This window comes from Peromyscus californicus, unplaced genomic scaffold (assembly GCF_007827085.1).
Source record: "Peromyscus californicus insignis strain IS unplaced genomic scaffold, ASM782708v3 Scaffold_5__1_contigs__length_169319896, whole genome shotgun sequence".
Taxonomy (NCBI): Eukaryota; Metazoa; Chordata; class Mammalia; order Rodentia; family Cricetidae; genus Peromyscus; species Peromyscus californicus.
Window position 1 is genome coordinate 35726505 of NW_026294573.1, and position 6000 is coordinate 35732504.

Consider the following 6000-nt stretch of genomic DNA (forward strand, 5'->3'; position numbering starts at 1 on the left):
CTCAGACTCCTGAATATTGAGTCTCTGGTCGTCCTGTGAGGAGGACAGGGCTGGTTCCAGACCTGAGGCTGATGCCCAGTGCTTCCCTGGGGTGGGATAAATTCCTCCCTCTGTCCCTGCTCCCACTGAATCTAGAGCCTCTATGGATTGGGAGGACAGGAAGAGGAGTGTCTATATGTGAAGCGGCCAACACCAAAATAGCTGTCTACCCTGGGGGAGGATCCTGTGACACCACCCCCTGCTCCCAGTCCAGCTGCTGACCTGGTGCCTGGGGGAGGGCTTCTTTCTGTGTAACTCTCATGGACTTGAATGAAGGACAAAGCTTCATACAAGTGATGATTTCATAGGGAGTGATGGCGTTGGGGAGAGCGCCCTTGGGGGGGGGGGAGGCTGGAGACACTGTGGCCTGTTGCGTAGGTGGGTGGGGTTCCTTCTGTTGGCAGCTTCCTACAAGTCCAAACAGCTGGTAAGGCAGGGCTGGATAAGACCTGTGGGGTTCAGGGGGCCTGTCTTATCTGTTCCCCACACATGTCTGATAAAGCTCTTACCAGGGCCTGGCCCCGGGGAGCAGGTGTGGAGCAAGCTGGAAGAGGAGGAAAGGCCAGTTGGGGCTGGCTGAGTACCAGGGAAGACAGCTGGGGCCAGGAAGTTCTGGCACCACCCAGGAAAGGGAAGTCAGGGAGTTTCGGGGAGGCGTGTGGATTGGTGGTCAGAACCCTGCTTCCCGGCATTGGCACCCCAGGTCCTCTACTACTCCCTGAGAGACTCAGAGCCCCGTGTCCTCAGGCTTGCTCTGTGCTGGTAGCAGTGACTGAAGCCTGGTGATGTGTGGGATTAAAGGATTTGCCCAGGGTAAGAGGGAGAAGGGAGCCTAGTGTGTAGGAACTGTGCATGCTCCCCACTCCCACATCAGGGATCTTCCCCCAGAGTTTTCCCTGCATGCCCAGAAACATACTGGGGCCCTAGCTGGGCTCACCAGAACCTTCCCAGCCTCAACACACCTCTGCGTCTCCCTCTGCATCTGTACATATCCCCAAACTCCAGGAATTCCAACCTTCCTGGGCTATTTGCTGCCAAGAAATTCCACAGACACCTTGGAACCCTGGTGCCCTCTGGTGACAAAAGCCACACATGGCAGTTACAGTGTCTCCTCAGGTCACACCGGGTTATTTTCTGTCTGACATCAAATTTATAAGGTAAGAATAATCTCCATTTTCTAGAACTAAGGATATGCAGGTTAAATAATTATACAATTAATCAGTGGTGGAGATTGAACTTGAGCCCAGGCTGGCATGTCTCCAAAGTCTATGCTATCACCAGTATGCACAGACTGCTTAGAGAGTGGGGTACGTGGATACTTGAGGCAGTAGATGTTTAACATTTGAGCCATACCGGTCATCTGAGTGTCATGAATGAGTCTCTGGCCATTGAGGTTTTCTGGCTGTGATTATGAAACAGTAAGAATTGGCTTGGGCACAGTGAGGTTGCCTGTTGGCTGCTGGGATTTTCTTCTGTGTCTTTTATGGGACTATGCGGCTATAACATACACCTGGTTCAGCTTGTTACTTACGTTGTGTGAGAGTAGCCATGGTAGTGTGTGTGTGTGTCTGTTTGTCTGTGGCGGGGGAGAGGGGGAGAGACAGAGAGACAGAAAGAGAGCATGACTTTGTGACTGTACTGTGGGCATTCTGTAGCTAGTGGGGATTGTGGGAGCAGAGAAGGTGACCAGAGTTCCCAGAGTTCCCAGAGTTCCCAGCACCACTTGGCTTTTCAGTCCCAGGACTGCGTCGGCTCACCATGACACACAAGATGGATGGCTTCACATGCCTGACACGTTCCCCTGGGGCTGAATTCTCATTCTCTCCTCCCCCTACTTTTATTTTTTTTTTTTTTTTTGAGGAAGTAAAGCAAATAGTACCACAGATGGAGTTGGTCTTCACTATTTTTTTTTTCATGAGATATTTGTGAAAGCATTTTACATGCCTTGGGGTGATATCTTAAAAAAAAAAAAAAAAAAAAAAAAAGAATCATCTACAAAGAAAAGTAAATGGGCCAGAGAACTGACTCTGCAGGTCAAAGTACCTACTTCATTGGCTAAGGATGAATTCAAACCTATGTGAAAGCCTGAAGCCCTAGTGAAGATCTGAATCCCAGCACACCTATGGTGAGACGGGAGACCACAGGAGAAGCCACAGAAGCCTGCAGGCCAGCTAACCTGGAGCATGAAGTACGGTGGCAAACAGGAGATCCTGCCTCAAACAAGGTGGAAGGGATGAATACCCAAGATTGTCCTCTGACCTACACACACACACACACACACACACACACACACACACACACACACACAGTGACATGCACATGCCCTTACATACAGACACATACCTATCATACACACACACTCACACACGCACACACAAAATTAAAAGTAAGTACGGCTATTGTGATTCTTTTATTATCCAGGCTGAGACTGGAGCTGGCTTTGTAGCCCAGGCTGGCCCCAAACTCCCATGGAGCCGTCTGTCTCAGTCTGGGATTGGAGTGCCGAGACAGAAGATCTCAGTGCTGGGATTACAGATATGTGCCGCCATGCCTGGCTTAGCTATTGTAGTTCTTTAATTTGGACAATTCTTGAGACGTGCACAGATCCCTGTGAGCACAAAGGTCCTTTCAGAGTATCCACAGGCACAGACTATTTGCTAACAATAATAAATTGTTACCTGTCACTTTCACTTGCTGATATTTTCACTTAGGCCACAAGAGTGACAGTGAGTAAAAGTGCTGGCATGTAAGCAGGGATCAAGGCACTTGGCAACTGAACTGGGAGGCTTTGGATTTTCTTGCCACTAGGCATTGATTGTTTTTTTTCAAAGGAAGGAAAGGCTAGTTTTGTTTAGAGATGTCCTAGATGAAGTAGTAAAATTGTTAGCTTTTTTTTTAATTAAGGTTTATTTATTTTTTTTATGTGTAAGTGTTTTGCCTACGTGTGTGTGCATACCCAGTAACTGCAGCATCCGAAGAAGGCCTCGGATTCCTGGACCTGGAGTTACAGGTGGTTGGGAACCACTATGAGGGTACTGGGAATCGAGCCAGGGTCCTCTATAAGAGAAAAATGTACTCTTATCCACTGAGCCGTCTCTCCAGCCCCAACTAACTTGCTTTGTGAGCCAAGATCCTAGTCTTCTCTCAGCCTCCCAAGTGCTGGGATTATAGGGGTGTGCCTCCACACACCACTCAATGATTGACGGATGAACTCCTAACCCTGTCGTCTATGCCTTTCTAATATTGTGTATGATAAAAGGAAAGGATGCTTTCTTTACAGGAAGAACTGGGCTGCTGGCCCACAGGGAAAGCAGAGTGCCCACCTACCAGAGTGGGGATCCCTGTGAAGTGAGGCAGATCCTGAGATGTGATCAGGGCCTGAGAGCTAGCTGGAAGCTCATGAGCTGGATTCTCCCAACATGATGAGCTGGAGTTCTCGGACGGGAGTATTTGTCATACCATTTCTCTAAAATGAATGAGATGCGTATGTCGGTTCAAGAAATGAAGTATTAGTGTTTGTTGCCAAAGATGAAATTGGAGCTTCCATGTAAAAACTAGAACTGGTAAGAGTTTCATCTGCTGCTACAAATTTGAAGCTTCCCAGGCCCAATGAGACTGGCGGTAACGTCCATGAATGGGCATGTCTGCTGAGTTCTTGATATTGTATAACGAGATGTGTCAACGTTTAGAAGATCTGCAGGCCAGGCACGGTGACTCTAACATTTGAAAGGCTGAGGCAGGAGGATTTCTATGAGTTCTATTCAAGCCTGAGGTAGGCCAGCCCGGGTTACACTGAGAACCTGCCTCAAAATGGGGGAAAATGAGCTTAATGGCACATGGCTGTAATCTCAACACTTGGGAGGTAGAAGCGGGAAGATCAGGAGATCAGAGTATCCTCAGCTTCATAGCAAGTTTCATTCATAGTGGGGTACATGAGAAATTTTGTGTAAACAAAATGAGAGAGAGAGAGAGAGAGAGAGAGAGAGAGAGAGAGAGAGAGAGAGAGAGAACTGTATAAATTGGTCAAGCAGTATTTTTCAAATGATTTAATGCCTCTTACAAAATCATGCTTATGTAAAAGAACTGTCCAAAGTACAAGACAGATCGATGGATAGTTTTCTGAAGACAGAGTCTTGCATGCCACCTATTCTAACCTTGAGCTCATGATTCTCACTGCACAAAGGTAGACCAATTAATGTAATAAGATGTGAGAAGTCTTCATTGCCATTCAGCTTTAGAAAGCTACCATCTCCAGCTTTCCTGGAACATGAAAGAATAGCCACAATTAGCTGGTACTTGTCATGTAGCAATTTACTCTGGGATAAAACAGTCCATCTTAAGACACAGGATGCTCTAAAGCAGTGATTCTCAACCTGTGGGTCACAACCCCTTTACCAAACCTCTATCTGCAACAAAACATTTACATTAGGATTCATAACAGTAGCAAAATTACAGTTATGAAGTAGCAATGAAAATAATTTTATGGTTGGGGGGTCACCACAACATGAGGAGCTGTATTAAAGGGTCACAGCATTAGGAAAGTTGAAAACCACTATTCTAAAGGGAGGTGAAATACTCCATTCCTCAGGGAAGCTCCTTAAACTCAGGAAGGAAACAACTCAAAAGCTTTAGGAAGTCCCTGAAACTGACCAGATTGGCTAGGTTCCTCCCTTTCCAAATTTATATAAGCAGTAAGGACTTCTGAGAGATACTCTAAGACCAGTTGAGCTGCCAGGAGAAGACATCCGTCTTCAAAGAGATACTGTTGAAGTGCCTAGAAGAGACACTCTCCATCCTGTTGAGCTGCCTGTAGGCTGTACAGTGAGCCCCAGGTTTCCAGCTTTCATGACTGCTGCATTGATGCTGGGCTTTGTGATGCAGCTGTCATGCGGTCATTTCTGATCCTGTGAGGAACCCTTCACCCATATTCCTGTAAGTAATGCCAATAAGTTCATTGGTTTACCAAGTTGGATTTTTGTGGTATCCTTACTTTGTTCTATCATGGGTTCCCTATTGGGGGTGAGTAGATGTTTGTTTACATTTCTCCAAGAATAGTGTGACACAACACAATGGTGCCCAAGCAGAGATAAGTTTTCGAGGAGTGATTGCATGGTCCTGGCTGGGGTAGCAGGGCATGGAACTGAGCTGGAGCACCCTGTGGGCATGTGGGGATGGAGGTGGTGATCCCAATATGGCTACCTTTCCCTGTATGGTATGGGATAGTGTGCTGTGTCAAGCAGTCCCCCAGGGGCAGTCTAGGAGGAGAGTTCATGAGGGAAATCCCTGTGAGGTTATCTCCCTCCATGTGGTGTGGGATAGCATGTCTGCTTAATGAATGGGGATGGTCCAGTGTGTGAGTATAGAGATGTCCTAAAAAGGGCTAAAGGATTAAAACAAAATTTTCAGACCTTGACACAGAAGGGACAAGAGTGTCACCAGGTTGCCTGAGGCTGCAGCCACTGCTATGTGCAGTAAAAATTGTGCCTAAGGTAAAGATGACCACTTATCGGGGGATGTATTAAGGCAACTCCACGCAGTTAAAAAGGAGGTTTATTTTGGGGGGTAACTTACAGCTAGTAAAGGGGTTGGTCACAGGATCCGGGAGAGGTGAGGTGCAGTCTAGCAGTGTTCTCTGGAGAACTCTGCTCGGTCTACCATCCAGCATCCAGGATCACCAGGAACCAAGAGAGCCAGCACATCCGGAACTCAGGTCTTAAGGGCTCTTGTCTTGGCCCCGCTTCAGGGGCAGGTCATAGGTAGGTGTGACAGTTACCAGAAGCCTCAATGGGAGTAGTACTTCCAGGTCAAACCTGGAACAGCTACCCACTACAACCACTCAGTGGGGATTTCCTTATGTAAGAGCGGCTGATCTTACAGCTGACAGGGTACTCAGGAAAGATAGTGCAAGTTAGATATCTGCTAAAGAGCTCTTTGTGGGATCCAAAACCTTAAAACCCACAG